We start from the raw sequence: 27,498 nt of genomic DNA, 5'->3' as shown, positions 1-27,498 counted from the left end.
AATACTTTAACCCCCCCCCCCAATCTTATCTGATGAATAGATCTCTGGGTTTCTTTATTCTGAGAACCATTTCCACATCCCCCCAGTCATTCTCTCATACAAGTATTTTATTAATCCCCCTCCTCAGCCTGTTTTCTTTGCATTTTAAAGCTTTAAAAGCCCCATATAAGGGCAGACTTTAAAGAACCTATGTTTATTGGCCAAATGTGCATTACTCTGCAATTACTAACTTTGATTTAATCAACAATTTTCTTGCTCAACCACTATAATAGGAGAAATATTCTCTCTCCCTGCCTCCTTGCTTTACATAATCTGGTTTGGATTATACTATTCTGAATTAAGGATGCCAAATAACCTGACAAAAATGATTTTGCTTACTCGTATGTTTTCTAACCTCCAGGTTAAGCTTTTTCACAGCTTGAAGATATTAAACAATCTGCTAATGCCAGCAGATCAGGCTACAGTTAAAAGGCACAGGAGCTGGGGCTGGTAAGAAAAAACATTTGCAATGCTAACCTGAAAATTTTATGTAATTGTACATATTTTGCCACCTCTATTGTGCATCCTAAAATCCAGGTCCTTTGTAAATAGACTTTTAGACAGGCACTAGGTGTCCCCTTTTTAAAAAGGTCAGAATCTGCCTTTAGTCTGTATGAGGACAGTATTTGATGGTGGAAAGATAAGACATTGCTTTTAAAGAGAGTGGAACATGGTATCCATCCCTTTTTTTTATCACAGGTGGAAAAATAATTTGGGAATGGCAGGGTTTTTTGTTTTGTTTTTTGTTTTAGTGGTCTCTGGGGAAATAGTTAAACACCGTTTTCTACCCACTGCCCCTTCTCTGATCAATTTCACAGCCTCCTGCAGCTGCTTTTCATTAAGAGAAAGGGAGGAAAGCTGGAAAAGTGTTATATGAAGCTGCAATTTAATCTAGTTTGGCCTAGAAGAGAGAGTAAACAGTATCTGAGTTCAGGGGCCTTGGTCAAATTAGTGAAAGATCTGCTTGTAGTGCCACCCCCCACCCCCACTCTGGCAGATCCTCCAAGTGTCCCTATTTTCCAGGGACAGTCCTGGATTTACGGAAGCCATCCTGGTTTCTGATTTGCTCCTGGAATGTCCTGCTTTTCCTTAAGATGCCCACATTTTCATTGGAGAAATGTTGGAGGGTATGGAGTTATGCGACCCGAGCCAAGGAGGTAAGTAACCAGGGTCGGATATAGGTTTGATGAGGCCCTAAGCTACTGAAGGTAATGGGTTCCTTTATAGGTCCAACTGTCCTTTGTCAACAACAAATTGTCACAGTTTTTTGTGTTGAATATATGCTATATGGTAATTTATGGACCTAATAGGTATCTAAAGCCATTTGCACATAACAAGCTATGTATTTTATCAAAGTAATTTTGGAACTGAAATACAATTAAGAAGAAGTATATTAATAGTGAAATACAATTAAGAAGTACATTAATAGTGAAATAATTATTAAGCTCTAACTTAAAATGATTTTTTTATTCATAACTTAATAATGCAAACACATTGGCATTTGGCAATAACAAACGTTCCTTTAGAAACACAATTTACAAAGACTCATAATCTAGTCTCTAGAAACTTGCTATAACATGAAATAATAATTGTAGGCTTTATTTTATTTGTTTTTTTATCTTACATTTTGGAGATGTACATCCAGGTTTTTTTTTCCTTTAATTTTTTAGGGGCCCCAAGAGAGTGGGGCTCTAAGCTAGAGCTCGATTAGCTTATTCATAAATCTGGCACTGTAAGTAACTATTCAACCTTTAGAAGACACCTGAAGGCAGCCTTGTATAGGGAAGTTTTTTTAAATGTTTCATGATTCATTATGTTTTTATATATGTTGGAAGCCATCCAGAGCGACTGAGGCAACCCAGTAAAATTGAGGGGTATAAATAATACATTATTATTATTATTATTATTATTATTATTGAATAGGGCACCCCTATTTTCATCTGAGAAATGCTGGAGGATATGCTCTGGCCACGCACCTGTGTCTTTTAACAGCAGCCAGTTACTGGGAAATTTCACAAATTAAGTTTTCTCACCACTTGGCCTGGAACCGGAATTAAAGAGAATTGGCTGTCTTGCTATGGTTTGTCAAACATCAGTTCTATGGAGACGGGTTTTTAGACTTGGGTGGGTGAGTGTTTTGTTTGGGAGGTGGGATTGCTTCAAATTGTTTTTAAATGCTGTTTGTTAATTTGTATTTTGTATTTGCACTTATATTTGTTGGCTGGGGTATTGTTTAGGGGATTTTGTTGAGGAAATGTGTTTTTTGTTAAGTTTGGTATACATTAGTATCCTTAACTGTTTTAATTGTTTTTATTACGTCTTTTGTGCTTTTTACGTTGTAACTTTATGTTGTGAACTGCCCCGAGATAGATACAGTATACAGATATAGGGTGGTATACAAATTTAATGTAAAAAACAATAAGTTTGTTGAAGGAAACCAGGAAAAACAAAAGTTGCCCATTTTGCACGTGTCCTTTTAGCAGAGGTCTGAGGTGAAGAAAACAGAAGATGGAGCTATTTGTGGCAGGGAGCTCAACTTTATCACCTGCTAGGCCCACTTTCAGATTTTGGCAGGCCTAACTGTTTCACTCTTTATCTCTGGTCAAGCAGGTTTTGAAATAACTTAGGGGGGGGGGAGGAATCTGCCAGCGATCAAAGGTGCATGATCAAATTGTAGAGTTTGCAAAAGGTGTTGATAACTGTTAAGGGACCTCTATTCTCCTGACAGAGCTACAATTGTCAGAGTTTCCTGGGAAGAAGGGTTTTGGTTGTTTAAACCACTTTTAGAAACTGTAACTCTGTGAGGGGGATCGGGGGTCTCCTAACAGTTTTCATTACCTCAGACAAACTGCAGTATCCCAAGATTATTTGAGGGAAGCCATGGCTAGCCTGATGGAAAGATGATAATAGAATAATAATTATTATTTTTAGATTTGCTTCCATCCTTATATTCCCCTGCTTTTTTTGGGGGGGGGGGGTGAATGCTAACTGCAAAAAGGCCCAGCTGCCCTTTGCGTTTGGTGTTCCTAAGCTTTAACTAATGAATTTTTTTCAGGCTGCTGCTAAAAGCTGAAGGAGCTATGAAAAGATATGGTTAGGAAGGTAAAGTGAGAAATATTCTGCGAATAAGAAACTATATCGGAGGAAGTTTATTTGTAAGCTGCATTGAGTCCCACCAGGGGAAAAAGGCAGCGTTTAAATGAATATCTAATAGGAATAAGTTGGAGTGGTTTTCTGAATGGAAAACCAGAAGCAAAAACTCCACAAGTAGTTGTATGTAGCAATCCTAGGAAGCAATTTTGAGAACACCAAAGTGAGAATTAAAATATAGAACTGGAACCATTTTCGTTGCCATCATAGGACTTTTGCATAAGTAAAGTCTCTGTCTTCTGTTTGCATAATATTTGTAAGTTTTACAGTGGCAAATATTTCAGAGGCGGAAATAGGATTGCCTCAACCACGCACACAATTAATTGTATGTTTGACTGTAGCTGGGAACAATAAATTTAGCCGGTGAAATTTCCATTTGAGGGAACATTTTATTTGCTGTATTTCTGTGTGCTGCAGTTAAACCTGCCCAAACAGAACCAGAGAAAAGCGAGGCAAGAGGTGGGGATCTGAATAAAAAGTAGTAAAATTATTTAATATGCTTTAATATGCATATTTAATATGGTGGTATAAATGCATCTGGTTTGCAATACTAAGCCAAAGTATGGGAGCAGGAGGCGGAGAGTCATTCTTGAAAAGTAAATTTCAAGATAATACAACTTTAGACATTATTTTTTCCTTTGGTGAGCTAACTATAATTGTATATTACATTGCTTTCTTCTTTCTTATATAGTAAAAGAAGAAGAAACAGGACGTGAGAAGTGAGTGAGAAGTTGGTAACTTCTGCATTGGCAGGTGGGGAAATAGTAGTGAATTGTGATGAATGTTCAAGGAGTGGAAGGCATTCTAAAAGAAGCAGAGCCAGACACAATAGAGAAATATCCGTGGGGAGAAAGAGGGGTGGGAACTTAGAAGAAGAGAGTCGTCGTCGTCGTCGTCGTCGTCGTCGTCCCCCCCCCGATCTTATGGGCCCAAATTAGGGATGGATAAATCTGCCAATTTTGTTTTTTTCTCCATTTCTCTTCTGATCACAAATTCAGCAATTTCACCAGATTTCTGCATCAGTTTGCCAATCATTTTTATTTTAACATCCTCACAAAAACCAGCCAGTACTTTAGTGTGCCCCTCTCCTAATATACATATTTTTGCCAGTGGTTTCCCCTAGCATAATGCCTTTTGATGTTATTTTCGCTATTATCTGCTTTTTATGCACACTTTCCCCATATATTCTCGTTTTGGAGGGGGGAGGTTGGATAGACAGCTCTGTAACAAGAATAAGAAATGGTTAGGTTTCACATAGCTGCATTAGCAAATTAGGTAGATTTGAATGAAAATGCAAAGCAGACTAAATTCCTACCCATAAGCAACAAGGAATAGGAAGGTGGATTAGCTAAGAAGTGAAAGTAATGAAATGGGAGATTATGGCACCTGTCTGTAAACGTTTGCCTTTCTAAGGGTTTCGTAAATCTCAGACATGTCCATGCCACCCTCTCGCCCTATCTGAACTGCAGGTTCCTTTTCCTGAGCCAGGACTGTGAGGTTTAAAAGGGTTCCCCCCCCCACTTGTCTGCAGCTGCAGCAACCCTGCCGTGTCTTCTGGCTCCGGGAGCTTTGAATTAATCTGCCAGGACCGGGCATTCAGGTATGTACAGAGCCAGCCGCTGTTAATGAACACACCCAGCTGGCCTGCAGATCTTTGCACAGAACGGAGTGAATGCTCTTAGCCTTTCCCACCGATCCAACAAGCATTCAGGCCTGGAATAAAAGCTGGCATAGATTCCATAGGCAGCAGTCTACCCCGCTGCCCCCAACTAATGTTTGGAGCGTTAGTTAAGTAATCTCGTTTTCTTTCCGGTACAGTATATGCGATAAGACGCAAACATGCAGAAAGGGAGCTTGGAAAATAAATATTCTCAGTGCTCAAATAACTGAGCAATAAAATGGAGTGTTCAATAGAATGGAGTTGTAGCATGTGTCTTAATTGGGGAGTCCCCCCCCCCCCGAATTACTGTCAGCCAGAAAAGCATCCCAAATCCTTTGGTGTTAGAGTCCTGGGAAACATCAATTCAAATAGTTTGGACTGATGAGCCTCACACACAACAGCGATTCACAAACAGAACAAAGACACTGCTGAGTATTTGTATTACCCCTATTCTTAATGGAAGACTTGTTGTCTGCACCCCCCACTCCTTTTCCAACTGTTGTAAAGTTTATTAAATTGCATTTATTTCCCAGCCTTCAGCAGCAGGTCCCAACCCTTTAACAGTCACAACTAAAAACAATTAAAATGGATTACAGTCACAGGAATAGGATGGGTCCTGAAACACGCGTAAGTCCAGTGTAAAGAGTAAATTTTAAACTTGCCAAAGCTGTGTAGTGAAGAAGGCTGGCGTACGTCGGTGGGGAGCAGCGTTCGAAATTCACCAAGCGCCCCACACATTTAGCTCATGGCTATTGGCCACTTGCGACCAAGTGAAGATGCCAGGGTGCCAGGATGGTGCCTGACGTCTCCACCATCTGGAGGTGCATGCCTGGGGATCCTCGGATCTTGCCTGTTTTCGCATACTAGCAACACATCCTGTAGAATTCTATCCATGGTATTTAATCTGCACATTCAAAACGAAATTCAGGAACCAAAAAGTCATATGAAAAATAGGACGTTTGAGCTTTCTGGGCCCCCAATGGCAACCAGGCATTCTGTTTTGGCGGCTGTAGCCCTGGCTTAAGGAGAGAACTATGGGATACATCTATTGCAGGCATCCCCAAACTTCGGCCCTCCAGATGATTTGGACTACAATTCCCATCTTCCCCGACCATTGGTCCTGTTAGCTAGGGATCATGGGAGTTGTAGGCCAAAACATCTGGAGGGCCGCAGTCTGGGGATGCCTGACCTATTGCCTAGGACCCCCTTAGATTGGCTGTGCTTCTGCCCCTCATCTGGTCTTTTTAGATTTCCTCCTGTCTCACTTTTCTGCCTGTTTCTTTTCTCAGTTGCAAATTCCATATTGCTTGCAGGGTGCCATTTTTGTCTCATTGCTGACTCTCTTGACCAGCCCCCCCCCCGGGCAGCTTCCTAAAAAAAGGAAAAAATGGGTGATCCCAACCCTCAGCAGAACAAAAAGCAGAAAACAACAACAAACCCTTACCTTTGAGAAGGGAATGAAGGTAAACTACCAGGGCTTTTTTTTCCAGCCAGAGCTCACAGGAACTCAGTTCCAGTACCTCTCAGGTGGGCGCCATTGCCATTATAAAAGAACAAAGCATGGTGAGTTTCAGCACCTCTTTTTCTAGAAAAAAATAGCACTGCATCCAACATTCAGAGGGTGAAGCTCTTCCTGGAATGGGGATAAGTGGTGAGGAGGTAAGACTTCATTTGAGCACGTAGTCACGGGGGAGGAAAGTATGCCTTTGTCTAAAACTGATCAGAGGTAGGGGGGAGTTTTATCTGTTTAATTTCTGTGTTCCAGGATGCCATTAGAGTCCCAGAAGCAGAGCTAGTAAAATATATATATTTATATTGGGTGTTCTGGCCTTGTTCTTTCTCTTTTAAAAAAAGAAAAAGATTATCTTAGCTTGGCAAGTCTCTGCCAAAGGCACTAACTTCCATAGATCTCTAGATACAGTTATTAGTGCAAGGGCCAAATTGCACATGATGTGCTTAACCTGGCTGCTTTTATTTTTACTGAAAACAGCACCGTGGAGGGCAAAGAGCTTCTAGGCAGAGGGTGATTTCCAGCAGAAAACTGGCACAGTGCCTAGGATGGCCAGATGGAAGGAGAACAACTAGAGTTCCTGCATTTTGAATAGTTGTGTAGAAGAAGGAACTCCACCATGCAATGAAAGCTACACCTGGTGAAATTCCCTTTTCAATCAGTAGCACATGGCTCTCTTAATCTCAGGGTCATGGGTTCGAGCCCCACATTGGCAAAAGATTCCTGCGTTGCAAGGGGTTGGACGAGATGACCCTCACGGTCCTTTCCAGCTCTGCAATTATATGATTCTACACAACTTTTAGGGGACCCAGGTGGCGCTGTGGGTAAACCACAGAGCCTAGGGCTTGCTGATCAGAAGGTCAGCGGTTCGAATCCCTGTGACGGGGTGAGTTCCCGTTGCTCGGTCCCAGCTCCTGCCAACCTAGCAGTTCGAAAGCACGTCAAAATGCAAGTAGATAAATAGGAACCGATACAGCGGGAAGGTAAACGGCGTTTCCGTGTGCTGCTCTGGTTCGCTAGAAGTGGCTTTGTCATGCTGGCCACATGACCTGGAAGCTATACGCCGGCTCCCTCGGCCAATAATGCGAGATGAGCGCGCAACCCCAGAGTCGGTCACAACTGGACCTAATGGTCAGGGGTCCCTTTACCTTTACCTTACACAACTTTTAAGATGCGGGAGCTTTCTCTTCTTTTATACCTGGCCAACCTAGCAGCGCCTCATCCGGATCGGGAGCATGTTTTCCAGATCGGGGCGCAACTGCTGCTCTTCCTTTGGAATGAAAGCAGCCAGGCTAAGCACACTTCTTGAAACTTGTGACTAATATCATGTGTGGTTTGGCCCGAGGTCTATTTCATGATACTATAGCATATTTAGCAGGTTTAATTATTTATCCAGCCTTGATGATGGGCTCTGTGGAACACCTGCTGCCCCATTAGGGAACCAGCCAGAATGCACTTGGCTGGTATCCTGAAGCAACAGGGATCTTGATATCTCTGGGAGAACTGTGCTGTGCATAAGCAGGATTTGTAACACAATAGGTGGGCTTCAGGGTAGCGTTGCCAACTGATCAGAAAAATAATAACCTAACCTGCTCTTCTGCCCTAAGATTTGTTGGCATCTGTCTGTCTCGGGAGTCAATGGAAGAGTGTGCCTTAGGGGGTGAGAGATATACTATTCTCCTGCGGATATCTGCACATCAAGTTCCTGTTGAAGGCAAATGCTACAAGAGACAGTTTAGAAGTTCGCAGGGAGATTGGGACAAGTCTAGGTTTTGGTTGGGTGACTGCCAGATTTGTGAGCCCAGGAGCAGATTGCTCTGCAGGAATTACACCATTTGATGCTGCTTTCGGGGTTGTCCTGTCCTTCCCCTACGCACCGCCGCAGCTCTTCATTTCATTTCATTTCATTTCACTTTTAATTTGCATACTGCCTTTCTATATTACCATACCCAAGGCAGTTTACAAGCTGAAGAAGCGACTAAGATCTCACACCTTCTAAAAATATGATCCAATACAAGGATTTCATAATAAAAGCCTAACTTTAAAATAAACAGCGTGTATCCAGTAATATTCAATAATCTATTAGAATACAATAGTACGCAACAAATACCAGCAAATAATAATTAAACAGAAATTCACTCTTAACAATTACAATAAATGATTTCTAAACTGTAATCGATAATAATAACAACGGCAAGTCACAGTGCATAAAATAACACTGCAAACTGAGAAGCAAAGACACACAACACACACACACACACACACTTAATGTCCCTGAGCGCCTCTTTTCCCTTCTCAGCTGCTTTTGGCCAGCACAAAGTCTCTCTCCTGTTTTCTGCCTCTCGGTGGCCCTAACTTACATAAATCGAGCAGGTGATGCTTCAAAGCTTCGCCTGCTAAGTCTATGTATTGGGTTTGGGGGTTGCTGTTCTGTGTTACGTTGGGTTGCTTGCTGAAATGTGCTAATCTAGATACCTACTTGCACTGGTGTGCTTTCGAACTGGGAGGAGCTGGGACAGCAGGAGCTGGGACAAAGCAACAGGAGCTCACTCCACCGCGGGCATTCAAACCGCCAACCTTCCGATCGGCAAGCCCAAGAGGCTCAGTGATTTAGACCACAGTGCCACCTGTTTTTGTTTTTGTTTTAAATCTAGCTACAGAGCTGGTGACTTCAGTAGCAGTGATGGGGACTGTGGGAATAAACTAAGGCAGTATTCGATGTTGCTGCTGCGAAGGTGTGTGCCATAAGAGGTGATTCTCGGGTACATAGGGCAATGCTTGAAGGATTCTATACCAATAAACAGCTTTGAGTGATTATGCTTGAGATAATGTAGACGGCATGTATGGATTCAACCCTTGGGAACTGCAGCCTCGCTCCAGAAATGCAGGTGTGTACATGTCAAAGCTCCTTTGTCTGGAGGCCAAACATACCTGGCATCAGGCATGTGAAAAGTTCACGATGGTTGCGAAATAGGAGGGGCTGAGGGAGACCAGCATTGAAGTACAACATTGAGACTGAAACATTCTCCCTCAAGGAAGACACGTCTTCAGAAGCAGGGTGCCAGTAGCAAAATTTACAAGTTGTGATTATAATTGTAAAAGGTAAACAAAACATAGCGATCATGCAAAACCAGAGATGAACTGAAATGGCAGTTGCTTTACTATTTGTTCTGGGTTTTTTTTGAAAAGTGTTTTTTCATATTAAAAAAGTTGGCTATAACCCAGGCATCCCCAAACTTCGGCCCTCCAGATGTTTTGGACTACAATTCCCATCATCCCTGACCCCTGGTCCTGTTAGCTAGGGATCATGGGAGTTGTAGGCCAAAACATCTGGAGGGCCGCAGTTTGGGGATGCCTGCTATAACCCAGCAGAGGGGGCGGGGATTGAAAGGCATCTACTCTCTCGCCAATCAGATGATAGGTGAATTACGATGTATGTATGTATGTATGTATGTATGTATGTATGTATGTATGTATGTTCTCCATTCATTAAAACCTTTCATAAGCTCCCAGTAACAGAAACCTGGCAAGGTGCTTTCTTCTTAAAATGACAAGGTGAGCAAGGTTTTTCTGTTGCCCCGCCACTGCCAGCCAAATGACAGAACCCATGTGTTTTAATTTAAACTCTGTGACTTGATATTATTGTTGTAAGCTGCCCTGAGGACATTGCTTAGGACAAAAGGTGGGTTAGAGATAAAACAAAACACACACACACACTTGGGTTTTTTTTAATCCTCACTTGTTAAACCAGCTCTTTCTGTGCATGTGTGGAAAGCTTTGAAGGGATTGGAATATAGGCTTTTAAAAGCCCATGTCAGGACACTGTTCAAATTCCAGGAAGTGTCAGAAGGATTTGGCAAGTGGTTCTGTTTCTTCCAAAAACCCTCAAGTTCAAACTGAAATCTGGCCAAGATCTGAATGTTCAGATTAGCCTTATTAAAGGCTTTCTACAAAAGGTAACTTTGACAACTTGTCTGAGTTTAATGTTAAGTCAAATTAGTATGGTTTGCAGAACTGACATTCCTTAAAGAGACATATACAGTAACTTACATCTGGCAGCTGTGGTAGGTCTCAAACCAGAGACTTTCTGGGAGCTGAACTGGATCCTTTTTCCTGAGCCAACACTGCTTCTTGAAGACTAGAGGTCTCTAGGACTCTGTGCCCTGAGCCTTAAAAGATGCATACATTGCAGGGAATTGGACTACCGTAGATGACCCTCAAGGAACACGTCTAACTCTACAATTCTATGATTATGTGATTCTACACTACTGAGTGGCCTTATGTCTTACTCTACAGACCTCTAATCCAAAGGACTGTCAGAGAAGAGGGCCCTCTATGTGAAGACAACACGCTATCTGAAGGCTGTTCAGTCCAAGTTTGGTTAAAACAACAAAAAACCATAAAAACAGAGAGCAGGAGATCTGAGGTTGACCATCAGCAGTAAGGCCACCATGGTGAGGTGTGTTTTATTTCCATTTAGATTGCATGCCATTATTTCTAAGTTTGCACCTCTGCATATGAAAAGTAACAAGCAAATTTTATTCAAATTGGTGTCGTCTTTTTGTCCTCATTTTTTGGCAATTCATAACTGGCTGCCCTCCTTTACTGGGGAGGGGGTGGTCCACTATTGCACTACTGCTGGTCCAAAACATTTTGCCAACTGAAGCAAAACCCACCAATGATGTCCCACTCCTAGCCAACATTTTGGAAAGTCTCACCCTACTATTCAGGCATCAATTCCTGCCTTTGTCTTTTGCCTAAATCAGTGTTTCCCAAACTTGGGTTTCCAGCCGTTTTTGGACTACAACTCCCATCATCCCTAGCTAGCAGGACCGGTGGCCAGGGATGATGGGAATTGTAGTTCAAAAAGAGCTGGAGGCCCAAGTTTGGGAAACACTGATCTAAATCAAGGATAGGGAATGTATGACCATTGGTCATGTTGGCTGCGGCTGATGCGAGTTGAAGTCCAACATCATCTACAGCAGGGGTTCCCAACAAAATTTTCTCGAGGACCCCTCATCAAGCCGCTATTGTGACAAGGACCCCCATTAATTCCTAATCCTAAAATTAAAAAGTGAGAGCCAAATTAAGAGTCTTTTTATATTTTATATTTATACATTTTTTACAGTTACAACAGAGTACTCCATCAGTATACAGTTAGTTTTAATTTTCAGTTCTTAATGAGATGAGTTAAATCTGTCCTTTGAGTCCATTATTTCTGAAATATTAGGTTCCAAACTTGAAACTTTCACTCTGACATCCGACCGCATGTCGAGCTGATTCCTATATTTGTTTTTCATGAAACACATGGAAGAAAATGCTTGCTCACACCGATATGTGGTTGCAAATGGAAGGATCTTTTTCATTGCCTTATCTCCAAGTTTCTTGTTTACAAACACTACTGTTTTGCAAAGAGGCAGCGTGCGCCAGGGAGGAGGGAGGGGAATGGAGAAGACAGGGTACCTGCACATTAGCGCACAAATGAAGCCGACGCGCACAAAGCATCTTGGGGAGGTGAGCGTTAGTAGAATGCGCGTGCTGCCTCTTTGCAAAACAGTAGTGTTTGTAAAGCGCCACCTAACAGCATACAGCAGAACTACTGCCTCTATCTAATTCTAGTTTTGCGCTAGACTCTGCTCATGCAGGAAGCGGCCAAAACAAAAAATCTGTTATACGAAATATATTTAATATATTTTTTATTCTAATAGCATCTTGCGGACCCCTCTGGCATAGCTCACGGACCCCTGGGGGTCCCTGGACCACCTGTTGGGAACCACTGATCTAGAGGCTACAGGTCCCGTGCCTCTGCCCTAAATTCTACTACTTAAGCAGCTATCTTCACCTTGCCACATGGCGCTCACAGAAACCACTGGAAGTGGAGTCGTTAACCGTGAAGGTTCTAGGTGTTAATTTCCTCCTGTGTTTGAGGGGCTGCTTTCCTCTAAGGATTTCAAAGCCTCTAAACTTGCCTGTTCATACACAGCACAAAGATGCTCATTGCTTTCCTTATGAAAATGATCCTAAATTAGTGCAAAGGGAAGAATGTTCTGCTGAATTATTTTTCTTATTTAAGTGCGTTGTTTTTGAACCAGTTTTTACAACTCTCTCGTCTGTGAGACCATACATAAAACTTAAGTTAGCCAGAGAGCAAATAGAAACTACAGTGGTACCTCTACTTAAGAATAACTCTACTTACGAATGTTTCTACTTACGAATGGAGCTCCGTCCGCCATCTTGGATGCGGTTTAGATAGGATTTTTTCTACTTACGAATTTTTAGATAGGGTTGCTTCTACTTACGAATTTTTTCTCCCAATGCATTCCTATGGGATTCGACTTGCAATTTTTTTCGACTTACGAATGTGCGTTTGGAACACATAAAATTCGTAAGTAGAGGTACCACTGTATTTCTCAACACATTTTGTCCCATTCTAACACTGTTCACAAGTGGCTAGAATTACGGTACGAAACAAACCAGAGAAAGCACAGCTTCTTCTGGCCTTAACCCTTTTAGCATCTGATGTATAAAATTCAGCAGGTGAACCTTTTCACTGCAAGGTGATAAACACATTATCTAGCAAATGTCTGTATGCCAAGCTACTGTTAAGTGCTCAGCTGCAGAGATTCGTTGCTGGCAACTCCACATGGCACATTCCTCTATAGAAAGTGTTCAGTGTTACTTGTGAAGGTGCCCTAAAATAATGAAATCAGTTGTGCAATTTCAAGAGCATTAATAAACACACTTCTCCTGCTGCAGTTTATACACATTGCCACAATGCACATTATACGAGTGCCATGTTCCTGAACATGAATGCACACCCATGCCTGCAACCTCCTGTTTGGGAACCTGTCATTGCACGTGTACAACAGCTGTTCTCAAATGGACACACCTCAGCATAACCACAAAGTGAATGTGGCTTACGCTTTCAAATCGGGTGGAAGCTGGTTTGAAGAGAAACGCATCAAAGAGCAGTATTTTTAAAGAAACTACAGGATAAAGATGGATTGTGGCTAACTTTGTGTGTACACTGCTTCAAACATCAGGGATGGGAGTGTGTTGGAATCTGAGTAAATGCTAATGTGTATGCAGCCTATGCGTGAAGTCTCCTCCTCAGTGCCTAGAATGTTGCCATTACAGTGTTCTCGTACTGAAGATGCTGGGAAACATAGTTCTACAGGATGCCTATGAACAGGTGGCGTGGAAACTACTTTTCCCAGAGGTCCTTGTGTCTGGGATCAGCGGCGGCCTTTGGGCTTTCAAATTTCAGTGGTGCCCTCTGCGACACCAAAATTTGGTGCTTCCCACCTCTTGCCTTCCATTTGATGTCTAGGCTCAGCACCCACTGCGGGCGAACTGGCCGTGCCCCCCTAAACCCGCCTCTGCTGGGATGCCACTGCTACAATCACCAGGCAAATCTGGAAGAAGGGAAAGGCAGGTGTCTGGATCCTGTAACAATCCCAATTCAATTAATATGCAGGTTATATATTCAGACTTGGGGGGGGGGAGGTAGCTATTTTCCCATGGGAAATAGCTTTGTAAAGCGTGCTACTGAATCACCAAAAGAGTTTTCCCATCACAACTTTCAGGTCAGCATTTGCTATAAGAGCTAGAACCCCCCAACGCCTACCTTAAAAAATAAAAAGTGGTTTTGGATTTTTTCGCTACCAGATTATGTGCCAATTACCAAACACACCACATTTTCTTTTAAAAAGTTTTTTAAATACATTTTTCAGATTTTGAATGTACATCATACATTTCCCGTAATAAATCACTTCCCTCAGAACTTCCCAGTCCATGGCATCCTAACCAAACCTTATTTTGCTGCATATCCTTTTCTTCCATCCTACTTCGTCCTTCATATATATCCCTTATTGTTAGTAACTGCTGCTCACACTGTTGTTCCTACTTGTAAGTTAATTTAAATACCATATCTCCTTAAATACTCTCCCAAGTATTTCCACGCATTTTCTGCCCTGTCATGGAATTGTGGAATAGAGGCGGGCAGCTCTGAATAGCAAAGTGAAGCAGCACAACGAGGACATTCAAACTTTGGGAGCCACAGACATTTGGTAGAAATTGCGCCTAGTGCTGCAGAACTCCCAGTGTCAAGTCAGACTTGCTGGAAAGGCTTGGCTGTTATGTTTTGGGGACTGTCTGGAGCGTCTTATGCTTGGTTCCCATTCTTCTCCTCATCCCCTGCCACTGTTCGCCGCTTTGCTACCTGTTTCCATTCCCACCTCTTCTGCAGAGCCACCCATCTCCTCCCAGCCTTGTTCCCCTCTCTGCATGCTGCTCGCTGCACCTTTGTGCCGTTCAGCCTCTTTTGTGCCTATCTTGTTCATTCTTTCCCTTTCAGCGCCATTCCTCTTGTCTGGCTCGCCCCTCCTTCCCTTCGGCCTCACGGGTGGTTTTGTCTCCTTGGTTTGTGTGGTCTGCCCTGCACATTCCAGGCCTTTCTCTCCTCAGGACCTGACATGTTCCCCACAGAAAAGGGGATTTATCACATGGATTATGCTTTTCATTCTGCCTTTTGTTCTCAAAAAAATTCACCCTTCTCTCTCTCTCTCTCTCTCTCTCTCTCTCTCTCTCTCTCTCTCTCTCTCTCTCTCTCCCCCCCCCCTTGTACTTTGTATACACAGACTTGACAATGCACATATCTGAGGGCTTTTCTAGAGCGCCTGATGCATATGATTCTCTGTGCCTTTTAGTTTGAATTCTCCGTCTTTCGTTTCTTTATGTATCTCAACACCACAGGCCTGACTTGGCCAGCTCTCAGAGGTGCGTTCCCTACCCCCCCCCCATTGCTCCACACCGAAGCAAAAATAGGCCTGTGCATGCTCCAGACGACAAAGAGAGAGAAAGAGAGGCGTTTTTTTGTACTTTCTCAAACCATCACAGGCACATGTTGTTGAACGTCCTCCTGCATCAGCTCTTGTTTGCGTTTCTTTGCTCCGCAAAAGTCTGTCTGTTGCTGGCTTCTGAAGCAGGGCGTGTTGGTAAGCTGACAATAACTATTTTTCTATCCCGCTCCTCCAGGCCACAACACACAAACATGTTGCGCTTAATAGAATCTTAAATCCTTCAGTGAATCTGGCATATTAAAGAAAGAAAAAAGCCTCTTGTAACTTCGAATACATTCAGCAACAGCTACCGCCTGCAAGGGGAACAGTGCATTTTGTTCTCCTGTGATGTGTTTACATATACGCGCAGGAACCCCACCCTGCCCCAACTAAATTATAGAGACGGAAGGGGAAGAAGCTGAAACCTGGGCAGGGGGAGGATTTTAGAGCGCACGAAAAGAAGAAATTTCAAAAGCAGGCTGATGATGCTTCACCCAAATGGCAAAACAGGAATGGAGATTCCGTGAGGGGCAGGAACCTGAAAAGCAGGACTTTCTCTGTCTGAAAGGGGGGGGGGCGCAACTGGAAAATTGCGATTATATGAGCCTATTGTGCATGTGGTGGGGCTGGCAGTGTTTTGGGAGCTGCCGCTTTGTATTCGCATCTGAACTTTTGTTTTCAGGATGCTCTTGCAAGTTTGCAGCGGAGGCAGCAAAAGCCCTCATTAAAAATGCGTGCGCAGCAGAATCCTGTGGCAGAATAAATGGAGACATTCAGCAGAGCCTTGAAACAAAATCCATATGAGGGAGCCCCCCCCCCTCCCCTTCCCCGCATCTCCTACCCTGATAGCACAGGGATTTGAGGCAGAGGGTCTGGCTCTTGCTGCTGCGTATGTGTACATCTGTGGCTACAGGAACTTTGCCCAAACTTCATTCAAAGCAGTGGGTCTTTCAGCCTTTGCTTTCATTCTGAGCAGAGGGAGGGCAGAGGGGGGAACCACGGGCCGCTCCATTTCCACAGAAGGGGGGAACACGTTGCTCTAGCCATTCTGAGCGAAGCATCCACATCCCGTTTCCCTACCCCTGGTGCAGAGTGGTGAAGCCCCACGGCTGCTCCTCTGTATGGGTCAGCTGCTCCTCTTTGTAGCAAAAAGTTGGAGCAGAAAAGGGGGAATGAGACGTGAAGAAATTTACTACACATATTGAATCAAAGCACTGATCCTGAGAAGGCCTGAATGCCTACAGCTCTATTTTTTTTTTTAATTACAAAGAACTCGCCCGGTTCCTTTTGTGTGAAGCAGCTGTCAGAATCAGACCCTGTTTAATATGTGTCAGGCTATCCAGCCGCGAGGGCGGTGTGCAGGGAGTTTATAGTATAAATGGCTGTGGCTGGAAACCCCACCGAGGGGGGGATTAAGTGTCTGGGGCTGCTGCGGAAGCCTTTGGAATCTGCACTGCTTACGTTAGGGTTGCCAACCAAGGGTTTAACCAAAATGCCAGAGGGGTGTGTGCCAGAACTGGGCAGAGTTGGGTGGGGTTTGATTGGCTAGTGCATGGAACGTGGCCATTTGGAGGACAGGTCAAGGGGCTACAGCTTCAAAGCATTTGCTAGAATCATAGAATCATAGAGTTGGAAGGGACCAGAGGGTCATCTAGTCCCACCCCCTGCAATGCGGGAATCTCAACTAAAACATCCATGACAGATGGCCATCCAACCTTTGCTTAAAAAGGAAGGAGGGCCCACCACCTCCCGAGAGAGTCTGTTCCACCGCCAAACAATAAGTTTTTCCTGATGCTTAGTCGGAATCTCCTTTCTTGTAACTTGAAGCTGTTGGTTCGAGCCCTACTCTCCAGAGTAGGAGAAAACGAGCTTGTTCCCTCTTCCATGTTACAGCCCTTGAGATATTTGAAGATGGATATCCTCTCTTATCGTAGTCAAACTGATATTGAACCTGAGGTGGTTGTTTAAGTTTAAATTGGGGATAGTAAAAGAGTTGGCAGATGCCCCCCCCCGAGTTTACATTCAGTTCTGTGGAAACTTGCAGACCCCCCCCCCATCGCATAGAAAAATGTAATCTTGCGATTATATAGCATCTTCTTTTGTATGCATAACTTGAAATGCCCTGCCAAAGTCTCATGGGGAGTAGGGAATGTGAAATGCAGGATAGTGAGAGGGGGATGTGAGCAGGTGTGCAGCTTCCTTCCTATCAGGGAAGAAGAGGCAGATTTGTATGTGTGTGTTTGTGTATGAGAGAGACAATGACAGAGAGATGGAGATATTAAGGGCTTTGTGAGGATTTTTTAAAGCTGTGCTACCTGCAGCTAGTGTTAAGACCTACGCCGGGTTGTGGAGGCAGCTGTTAAACCGTCAGCATGTTATTTTGTTAATTTATTCAAAAACATTTCTAAATTCAAGGCTTTTTTTCTTCAGCCAGAACTCGCCGGAACTCAGGTGGACGCCATCGCCATGATAAAAGAACGAGGGAGGTGTTCACAGTGAGTTTCAGCACTTCTTTTTTGCTAGAAAAATAACTTAATATTTAAAAATCTCTAAGTGGCATATGCGCGTGCCTGTTCCAGAGCTGGCATTAATATCAAGTGACATGAAACAGTTGCTTCAAACTGTTGCTTCCGGCCTCCATTTTATTACATTTGCTGTGTTTTAAAATGTGTTGGGAGGACTGATCACTCTGCCTTCTTGCTTTGGGTGTGAAAACGCCTGACAAATGCTTTACATGTTACAGAAAAGACAGGTCCCTGCCTTTGCACTGTGGGTCAATCACAGTATTTGCACTCAATAAAAACCATGCCCAGAAGCTTCAGCTAGTCACAGATCCCAAATAAATATTTAGAGTGTGTTAACCCATTGCAGAAATGCATGTTTCTTCCACTCCTTTCCTCCCCTGTAATACATGAAGTGCTACAGAGACCTCTACACCAAACTTGTCCACCCATTTAAATACAAAAACCAAAGCTCCCTCACATATGATCAGCATCTTCGTCCTTGGTGTGGAGGGCAGTCCTCTGAAGTGAAGTTCTCCAGCTAGCACATCTGGTCCTCACTCTCTCTGGTAATGGAGCTAGACTTTCAGATAGAAAAGGTGATACAGTTCACCTGGGATTGCTCGGCTTCGCAAGGTCCGAATGCTTGCCCATGTTTGGAAGAAAACTTCCCCGTGTGTTGAAAACTAGCACAACTGAGAGGCAGCTGGCCACAACCCTTTCCCCAGATATGTTAGCCTTTTTCGTTAGTCCAAAGAGCTTGATGGATTGTTCAAATATAATTCTCTATTGGAAGGGACACGGCACAGTCCAAGAACGGTAGGAGCAATTGATGTTTCTGCATGTACAGCTTGGTTCTCAGGGCGGATCCATCAGTGTGTAGAGATACAGACCTGGGACTCGGCTAAAGGTAAAGGTAAAGGGACCCCTGACCATTAGGTCCAGTCGTGACCGACTCTGGAGTTGCGTGCTCATCTTGCATTATTGGCCGAGGGAGCCGGCGTATAGCTTCCAGGTCATGTGGCCAGCATGACAAAGCCACTTCTGGCAAACCAGAGCAGCACACGGAAACGCCGTTTACCTTCCCACTGTAGCGGTTCCTATTTATCTACTTGCATTTTGACGTGCTTTCGAACTGCTAGGTTGGCAGGAGCTGGGACCAAGCAACGGGAGCTCACCCCGTCACAGGGATCCGAACCGCCGACCTTCTGATCAGCAAGCCCTAGGCTCAGTGGTTTAACCACAGCGCCACCTGGGTCCCTATATAGCTATATAGCTGCAAATATAACATTTTAAGTGCATTGTACAAATGAGGCACTAGATAGTGCTGATGAGCTAATGGCAAAATCCATATATATTTCAAAACTTTTTTTTTAAAAAAAGCATTTTCACAGTGTTGTATTTTTTATATATCTGTGTAGATTCAGCCTTGTATTGTAGTAGCAGAACTGTTTTGCAAGTTGTATCTTAACTCTGAAATATACCTAAAGCACTAGATGAATTGGACCCTTATTTGGAAAACCTTACATGGGACACACATCAGCCAGCGGCCAAGTTCACCCCAAATGTTGCTTCTGCTTGTTGATAGCAGCACAAACTATTGGGCAGCTCCTTTTGATGGTAGAGCAGCTCGTGCAAAAGAAGGTCTTGGTGGATTGTATCCCATGTTAATAATCGTGCGAAGTTGCTATTTGTATTTTCCACTGGTCCTTTTGAAACAGAATATTGTAAAGCAAAATTCTCATAATCTAATACCAAACGTTGATTACTCTGGAGGAGTTTCATGCACCGGGATCGAAAGGGGACTGTCAACATATTTCCCTTAGACAATCAATGTCACATTTTCTCTGCCACCCTCCCTTATTTACCAGCTATACCTTCTGCCATGCTGTGCTACTTTGGCCTCTGTTCTGTGAATGTCAAAACAACCAATTGCAAAAGACACAAATTAATCTGAGTCGGTGCTTGGCGTGGTTCTCCCAGAAGCGCAGGAGCTTGCAAGCTTCAGTCTGAGGGCTTATCAAAGAAATACAGTACTGGGATTTGACTCTTAATTTCAATGAACGTCTACCAGATCCGGAAAACAAGTGCTCTTTGTATACTTACGTAGATTTTAAAGCAGCCTTGTCCAATTGGAGCTGGTGGGAACAAAATTAGCTGAACTGACTTGAAGATTCACCTTTACTCTTTTAAAATATACATCTTCCTGGCCTATATAGACTCCCCCCCCTTAAATTCTGCTTGTGGCACTGGGATCTGGATATGTCTACAATACTGCACATCACACTCTTTTTGGTGCCGGTTTAAGACACTTACGTTTGCACTGGCATTGTTTATTTCTCATTATATTTATATCCCACCTTTCCTTGAAGGATTGAAAAAATGGTTATCCACCTCCCCATTTTATCGTCCTAACAACCAGGACTTTATTTCAGCTGGAACTTGCCAGCGCTCAGTTCCAGCACCGCTCTGGTGGGTGCCATTACCATTATAAGAGAACAAGGGAGATGTTCATGGTGAGTTCCAGCACCTCTTTTTTTTTTTAAACATACTTTTTATTAATTTTACAAAATACAAAAAAAACAAAAAAAACGGTACATACATAAACACCTTTTCCACCTCCTTCCTACCCACCCACATGGGTCCTCCCCTGCCACAGAAGTATCCCATGTATGTGAACAGTCAGAGATGTTCCATTTTATGCTTGGATTTCTGTCCTCCTCCCCCTCCCCTGACCCCAAAGCCCCCCCTGCCACCAGGGAGCTCCAGCAAACCAGGGCAGTACGCAGGAGGCCATCCATCCAACCATCTATTGTCATACCAAAAAAGAAAGATCGCATTGCTTGCAATCCCGCAAGGTAGTCTAGGCTGAGAGATAATGGCTTGTTCAAATTCACCCAATGAACTTTGTGCTGCATAGGAATTTGTACTAGTCTAACATTCTAACCACATACTACTTAGCCAGAGCTCTTTTAAATCCTTTAGTTCAGTGTTTCTCAACCTTTTTTGGGCCAAGGCACACATGTTCCATGAAAAAAATCACGAGGCACACCACCATTTAAAAAGTTAAAAAAAATTAACTCTGTGCCACCCTATATTGACTACATAATTATGACTGTAAGAAACACTTGCCAATTGCTGTGTTGGTTGCAATCTCCTGTAATAAGGCTTCACAAGCCGCTGATTTCTCTGCCAGCACAATCCTTTGCTCAGCAAGTTTCAGGTTGAGCTCATCCAGCCAGCTTCTTTAAGTTTGTCTAAAACCACCCTCCCGTGGTGGTGGCTGTTGAGAGCTGCGCTCACCCCGCGTCGTGACCCGGCCGGCTTCCTTTCACAGGCACGTGACAATGCAAATCACCCTTCTCGTCGCTGCACGTCGCGGCACACCAGCCAGCATCTCGCGGCACACTAGTGTGCCGCGGAACAGCGGTTGAGAAACGCTGCTTTAGTTTTAGCCTGCTCTATATGTTGTTGTTGTTTAAATATATTTTAATTTAATGCTATAGGAATTGCTTTTACAGTCCCCAGGTTGCATCCGCTGCGGGTTGTGTTTTTCCGGGTTGCGGACCCGGAAGCACATGTGCAGAAGTGCCCTATCACGCTTTCGCTCGGGTTGCGGACTTTTTGGGGTGCAAACGGCACCCCGGAACAGATCGGGTCCACAACCCGAGGTACCACTGTATACTTTTGTATGGTGCATTGGAATCTTGAAGGTGCCCTGGACTAGACTAGACTAGACTACCCTCTATTGCCTTGAGAACAAGGAGTTGCTTTGGGGTGGCTTTACTGAGTTGCAGTGCAGAGGCAGTGAGCACCATATTTCTGACTCAATGCCATGGTCAGGTCTGTGGGCTTTCTTGCAGAGCAAGGGAATGATCTCTCCCCCACCCCCCCACCCCGTATTCCCTCAGGTCTAATCTGTCAGAGGCTGCACGCCATTGATGGGTGGGGGTGGAAGCCAGAGGTGGGTGAGACCAGAGCCAAAAGGTGCACCCCCTTTCCCCCTTTCTGTCCCCCCCCATTGCCACCTGTGTGGCTATACTTCTAAAGCACATTTGGCACGGAGTTTGCTCCCTCAAAGAATTTTGGGCACTGTAGTTTGTTAGCAGCTCCTGGAAATTATATCTGTGTGAGGGGTTACAGTGCCCAGAATTATCTGAGGTAGCAAAATCCGTGACAAATGTGCTTTAAAGGTGTGCACAGCGTTAGGTTGAGGGCTGAAGATCGCCTATCCCCCTCTAGCTGCAACCCCTTGTGAGCTCACGGGGGTGGGCTTGGCCTAATCACTTCCTCTCCTTTTGTCGTGAGGAATAAATGGGAGAAGAGGCAGTGAGGAAAGCTGGAGTGTATAAAAATAAAATTGCTGACTGTAGCTGCTGTGCGACACCCATTGGCCATTACTGCCTCTCTAGCTTCCTCGTTCCATTGTTGGGCACCCCTTATGCAACATCCTCCTTGCAGTCCCTATTTAATAAGCTGTTGGCATCCGCCCGTCTCGAGAGGCAATGGAGTGTGCCTCTGAGGGCGAACTCAAACCACTGAGCAGCACTGAAGTGACCAACAGGGTGCAAGCCTTGGCACTGTGTATGGAGGTCCTGGGCTGCCCAGATGACAAGACCTCCCTCCTGGCCTTGCTGACGTGGTACAAAGGAAAGCAGAAAAACAGATTTGGCAGCAGCTGGGCTTCAGGAGTGCCAGAAGGAGGCGTACAAAGCGCCATCCGACCATCTTAGGGACTCGTCTGGATTTGTATAGGGTTTACTCCTTGGCCGTTCCTTCTCCCGAAGAAACCCCACAAGGCAGCAGCAGAGGTTTAGGATTAGAGTTTTCCTTCTGCTAGATCAGGGGTCCCCCAAACTAAGGCCCGGGGGCCACATGCGGCCCAATCGCCTTCTAAATCCGGCCCACGGACGGTCCGGGAATCAGCATGTTTTTATATGAGTAGAATGTGTCCTTTCATTTAAAATGCATCTCTGGGTTATTTGTGGGGCATAGGAATTCGTTCCTCCCCCCCCCCTCACAATATAGTCCGGCCCCCCACAAGGTCTGAGGGACAGTGGACCGGCCCCCTGCTGAAAAAGTTTGCCTTCCCAGGTTGTCAAGCCCCCCCCCCCATCTGCCTGTTTTCTCACTATGTGTACACCTTGCTGCAGTAGAACGAATTGGTAGCTAATCCTGGAGCATACTCTCTGTGTGTACTTAAAACGCATATAACAAAATCCATATGGCTGCTTTTGTTAGACTTGAGGACAAATCTCTTGGCTGGTAGAGGTGGTGGTAATTTGGAGCAGAGCTGCCCTAGGGTGAATGTGTGATTTAAATTTCCCTCCATGTTTTTTTCCCTCTGCAACCCTTCGGCCAGCTGTTTTCTTCCTTTGCACATTTCCTTATGTATGTTTGTCTTTTGTGCACTGGCAAGCAGAATGTCAACTCTCCCTTCCCATTTTTGGTTTTTCCGAACAGGATCTAGCAAGTATAGCACATGAGACTCTTCAGTTGGCATATTCTGATAAAAGTTTAACTATCTTTGTTTGATACACCGGGCAACGTGCTGATTTGTGGTTTGAAAATGAAAAAAAAAAGTATTTGGTTTCTAAGCTGTATGGAAAAGTACCTTTTTAATGAAGTTGCAGTTTTGATTTTCTTGAGTGAGGAATATCAGTAGGGTTGCCAGGTGCAAAAGAGGACAAGGCTCATTCACCACAATTAGCAGCGCAGAAGATATAATTTCAGCAAGTACACCTTGTCATCATGCAAATGCTGGAATTGCCACTACTACGCAGATATTTAATGGTTCAGGAGCCTGGTCTGTTTTTACTTGCCTTTTAGGCAAAACTTCTGCAGTGGTGCATAAAGGTATGCTTGAGGTGTCTGATCACGGCTCGGAAAAGGAAGAAACACACACAATCCCTTCTCCCTAACACGAGGTTTAATCCATAGATCAATCCACTGACGCTTTAGCTATGCAAATTGAATTAGTTGCAAATTTTCATATTTTCAGGCGATTTTGCTTCTGGTGTTTCAGAATTATGGAATAAACGGCAAAATATTAATGGCTGCTTTTCTTCCAGAAAGAAATGGCAGCTTCATGGGCATAGCCAGGATTTATGTTGTTTGGGGGGGGGGAGCAGGTAGCCAGGATTTATGGGTGGGGGGAAGGGCACACACCTTTCATCATCCTCTGTCTGGCTCAGTCTAGCAGATTCCGAACGAAATGTCTCAACTCAACAACAGTTGTATTAAATTACTTTCTTTTGACCCAAAGTGCTCAGAAAACCTGTCAAAATCTTACCACAATTTCAACTTTTAGTTAAGTATTTTTATTTATTTACTTGATTTGGGGAGGGGCAATTGCTCTCTCCCCCCCCCCGCTATGCCCCATGGCAGCTTTTAAATTAATTTGCAAGGTTATCTTCCTCTTCCTCTCTACCGGTAGTATTTCAAATCTGGAAACTTTACTAAGGTTGTGGTAATATGTCAACATTCAATATACAACACAGCTAACTTGGGTTAAAGGCACGTGAGGAATCCCCTAGCAGTTTTTTCTTTTAATGTCTGAAAGCTTTACCACTAAAGAGATTGTCTCTGGGCATGGGCAGAAGGTATTTTGCCTCCCCACCAAACTATTAAATCAGTGTACAGATGTTCTAAGCTTTTCCTATCTGCAGAGCCTCTGTAAGGCAGACCAGGACTATCCCTTGGCTGCATTGCAGACTAGGAATGTATCGTGGCTGAGAGAGAGAGAGAGAGAAAGCGTTTCGATGCCGGGCTAAAGTGCAGCATGTTGTAATCCTTTTCTCCCGGGCAGATTTAAGCCCCAGCACACCTCTCCCTCTCCCTCCCTCCCTCTCTCGAAATGCAGCATTGGCGAGCTTCCGCGCAAGGAGCGTTTTTCTCCAGTGCGGGAGGGGTGGGCTGGATGATCTCTGGAGTACCCCCTAAGCCCACTGCTGGCGGGGAGCGGGGGAAGGCAGGGCCTCGGCGTGCAGCTCCGCCTCCCGTACGCGCGGCTGCTATGCTTGGGGCCGCCGGAGCCGGTGCAAAGCGAGGGGGAAATACAGCAGCTGCCCTCGCCGGTGTCTGCGTGGAGTCGGGCGCTGGGGAGGGGGGAGGCGGCGATCAAACACGGAGCCTGCAGCTCCCCCCCACAAGACAGGCTGCAGAGGAGAAGCGAGCCCCCCCCCTTTCCCTTGCGCGAGGGCCTTTTTTTTTTTTTTGCAAGGGGAGCGCGCGCGCGCGAGAAGTCCCAAGAAGAAGCGCACAAGAGACCTGCTTTTGCAAGGAGGAGATCTCTTAGTTAAAAAAAAAAAAAAGATAGTAGCTGCAAGATCCCCGGCGAAAGATCCCGAGAAGGAGGCGGAAGGAGAAGAGAAGACCTTCCCGGGAAGAGAGGGAAAGGCCCGGCGAGGAAGGGGGGCTATGCAAACTCTCCCCAAGGTCTGTCTGCTTCTGGAGCGCAGACAACAGGCTGCCCGGGCTGGTATGCTTGCTGCTCGAGGAGCATCTGTGCAAAGGCAGCGCTGAATAGACATGGAGCCCATCCCGGGGGAAACAAACAAATAACTACATCGGTCTTGGAACTGCAAAAAGAAAGAAAGAAGAGGAAAGCAACCGGATCTTATCAGCATCACAACTCAATGCATCCTCGTGAGAGCGCCAGCCAGGTTGGTCCTTTTTTTTTTCCTGGGCAGAGGTGCATGGCAAACTGCTGGGTTTCCCTGTCTTAGAGAAACTGGAAGTGTGTCACTAGGGCTTGGGCCCACCGCTGGTGTCCTGCCCCCCTTCCCTTCCTGCAGATCTCCCCCCTTTCTTGTGTCAGATGGATAAAGGGGGAGTGGAGGCATAATTGAAAAATCAGGTCATGATTTCAAACCGCTGCACAGCCGGCTAGTGGCTGCTTCACACACACAACACAGAGGCAGCAACCCTTTTTTTCTGCTGGGTTTGCTTATTGTTGCCGGGTGCATTTCTGTAGCTAGAAAGCTTTATGAAGAGCATCTGTTGAGCCATGCCTTGCTTCCCCCCCCAGCCCCCCCTCCAAAACCAAACCACAGTAAATCTGCAAGTGGAGTGGAAATTGCATCCTCTTGGATAAATATTGAATAGTTTAAACGTGCATATTCCTTTGTGTGCAAGGCAGAAGATTTAGTTTCCCCTACAGAAGGGCCTTGGGAAGGAACTGGGAAAGCAGTGGAGGCTTAGAGGTACCCTGTAAGGAAGGCTCTTCGCAGGCTGCCCTTTGTACATTAAGGGCTGCAGGAGAATGGGAGGGTTTGCGACAAGTCTGCCACCTCGCCTTGGCTCTCCATAGGAAATGTAAGACTGCACACTTTAAAAATAATTACTAATAAATTAAGATGCAATTACCCTTAAACTCTTGGAGAGGAAGGACATTTGCACATGCACTGGGGTTGTTCCTAGCTTGCATTCAGGCCAACCCACAAGCGCACCTGTATTGTGAAAAGGAGACTATTCTCTCTGTCCAGCCCCCCCCCCACGCCCCCATCATTACTGCTTTTCCTTGCAATCCCCCTTCTTCTGACACACACACACAGAGAGAGAAAGCAAATGGATATAGGAAACTGGGTTACTTGCAACTGCAGCTTGCTGGAATTCCCCCTTCCCTCTTTGCTTTGGCAGTTTTGCCCAGCCTGACAGAAAGAACAACCCCTCTAGAAACACGAGTCAAAACATGAAACTTGTCAAAAGCTCTCTTCAGTTGCTGCTAATCTGCTCCCCTTGGCTGGGCTGGTCCAGGACGTTTCCCTAAGTATGTGGGGCTCTGGGCAAGGAAGGGTTTAATTTTCCTTTCGCTACGGTTTTTCCAATTCAGTGGAATCTGCACAGATGTGGACTTGTTAGTCCAAGGTAAAGTTGGATTTCCTACTATGCTTTTTTTGGGTCAGGACCTTGGGGGCTGTTGGAGTCCTCCTCTCACCACTCAGCTGGGAATTGGAAGAAATAAAGCCTTCACATCCTTTGTCTGGTCTCGGCACGCAGTTCTCAGTGTTGGGATTGCAGATTGCAAAATACAGTACTTATTCCAGAGCATTGTTGTTCCTCGTAGTGAGAGATATGCTGTGCTCCAGCTTTGAACAGTTCTCCTTGTCTACTGCTGAAGCTTAGAGGGTCTGGACCTGTCTGTGGAAGACTCTCGGAACCATATGTCAGCTGCTTTGAGCTTTTTGCAGGAAGCGCCGGGTATAACACCAGGTAGACAAGGTGTAATAATAATCTGGAGAGTAGAAGGTGGTTTGAAGAGAGATTATGCCTTGTGTTGCATATAGGCATATCCCGCTTTCAGCTGCAGGAAATGGGTTTTAGTATTGTTTCAGAACCCTGCAAAGTCTGAAGAAGTGTGCATGCACACGAAAGCTCATACCAAAATAAAAATTTAGTTGGTCTTTAAGGTGCTACTGAAGGAATTTTTTTATTTTACTTCGACCCAGACCAACACGGCTACCTACCTGTAACCTGCAAAGTCTGTTTGAGTCAAAGGAAATGGGGGGACAAAATAAATTATATGTACAGCGTGGGAAGCGATGCCTCTCTCTCTCTCTCTTTCTCTCTCTCTCTCTCTCCATTTTCAACTCTTTGAATTTGCATAATTTATACAGTCTGGGAACCGCTTAACAACCTAATCTGTTTGTGTGAACTAGGCCTGTGTGCGTAAGATTGCAGCCTGAAATGCGGTAGTGCAGAACATACAATTACATGCCCTGCTCCATTCCTCATCTCTCCTCTGTGCAAGACAGCCATTCAGAGGCTTAGCTGTACTGTTCCATCTGCAAAATCCCC

General features: G+C 44.7%; 1 protein-coding gene across 5 annotated transcripts in view; it reads left to right on the top strand.

Annotated features, from left to right (window-relative positions):
• The first annotated feature begins 15,254 nt into the window (after nucleotides 1-15,254).
• The window catches only part of LOC118075359 (ephrin type-B receptor 5), a 155,198-nt gene continuing 142,954 nt past the window's right edge, over nucleotides 15,255-27,498 (top strand). The window contains exons 1-2 of one of the 5 annotated variants that reach the window (XM_060268951.1): nucleotides 15,255-15,355; nucleotides 17,630-17,694. The gene's annotated coding sequence lies outside the window, so the exon portion shown is untranslated. Of the gene's footprint in view, nucleotides 15,356-17,629; nucleotides 17,695-24,380; nucleotides 25,365-25,406; nucleotides 26,569-26,593; nucleotides 26,923-27,498 lie in introns of those variants that run through there. The other 4 variants (XM_035097271.2, XM_035097274.2, XM_035097272.2 and 1 more) reach the window with 4 other exon arrangements.

The sequence above is a fragment of the Zootoca vivipara genome, chromosome 16 (genome assembly GCF_963506605.1).
Source record: "Zootoca vivipara chromosome 16, rZooViv1.1, whole genome shotgun sequence".
In the NCBI taxonomy this organism is placed as follows: domain Eukaryota; kingdom Metazoa; phylum Chordata; class Lepidosauria; order Squamata; family Lacertidae; genus Zootoca; species Zootoca vivipara.
Note: the sequence above shows the minus strand (reverse complement) of the source record. Positions and strands in the feature narration are given on the sequence as shown.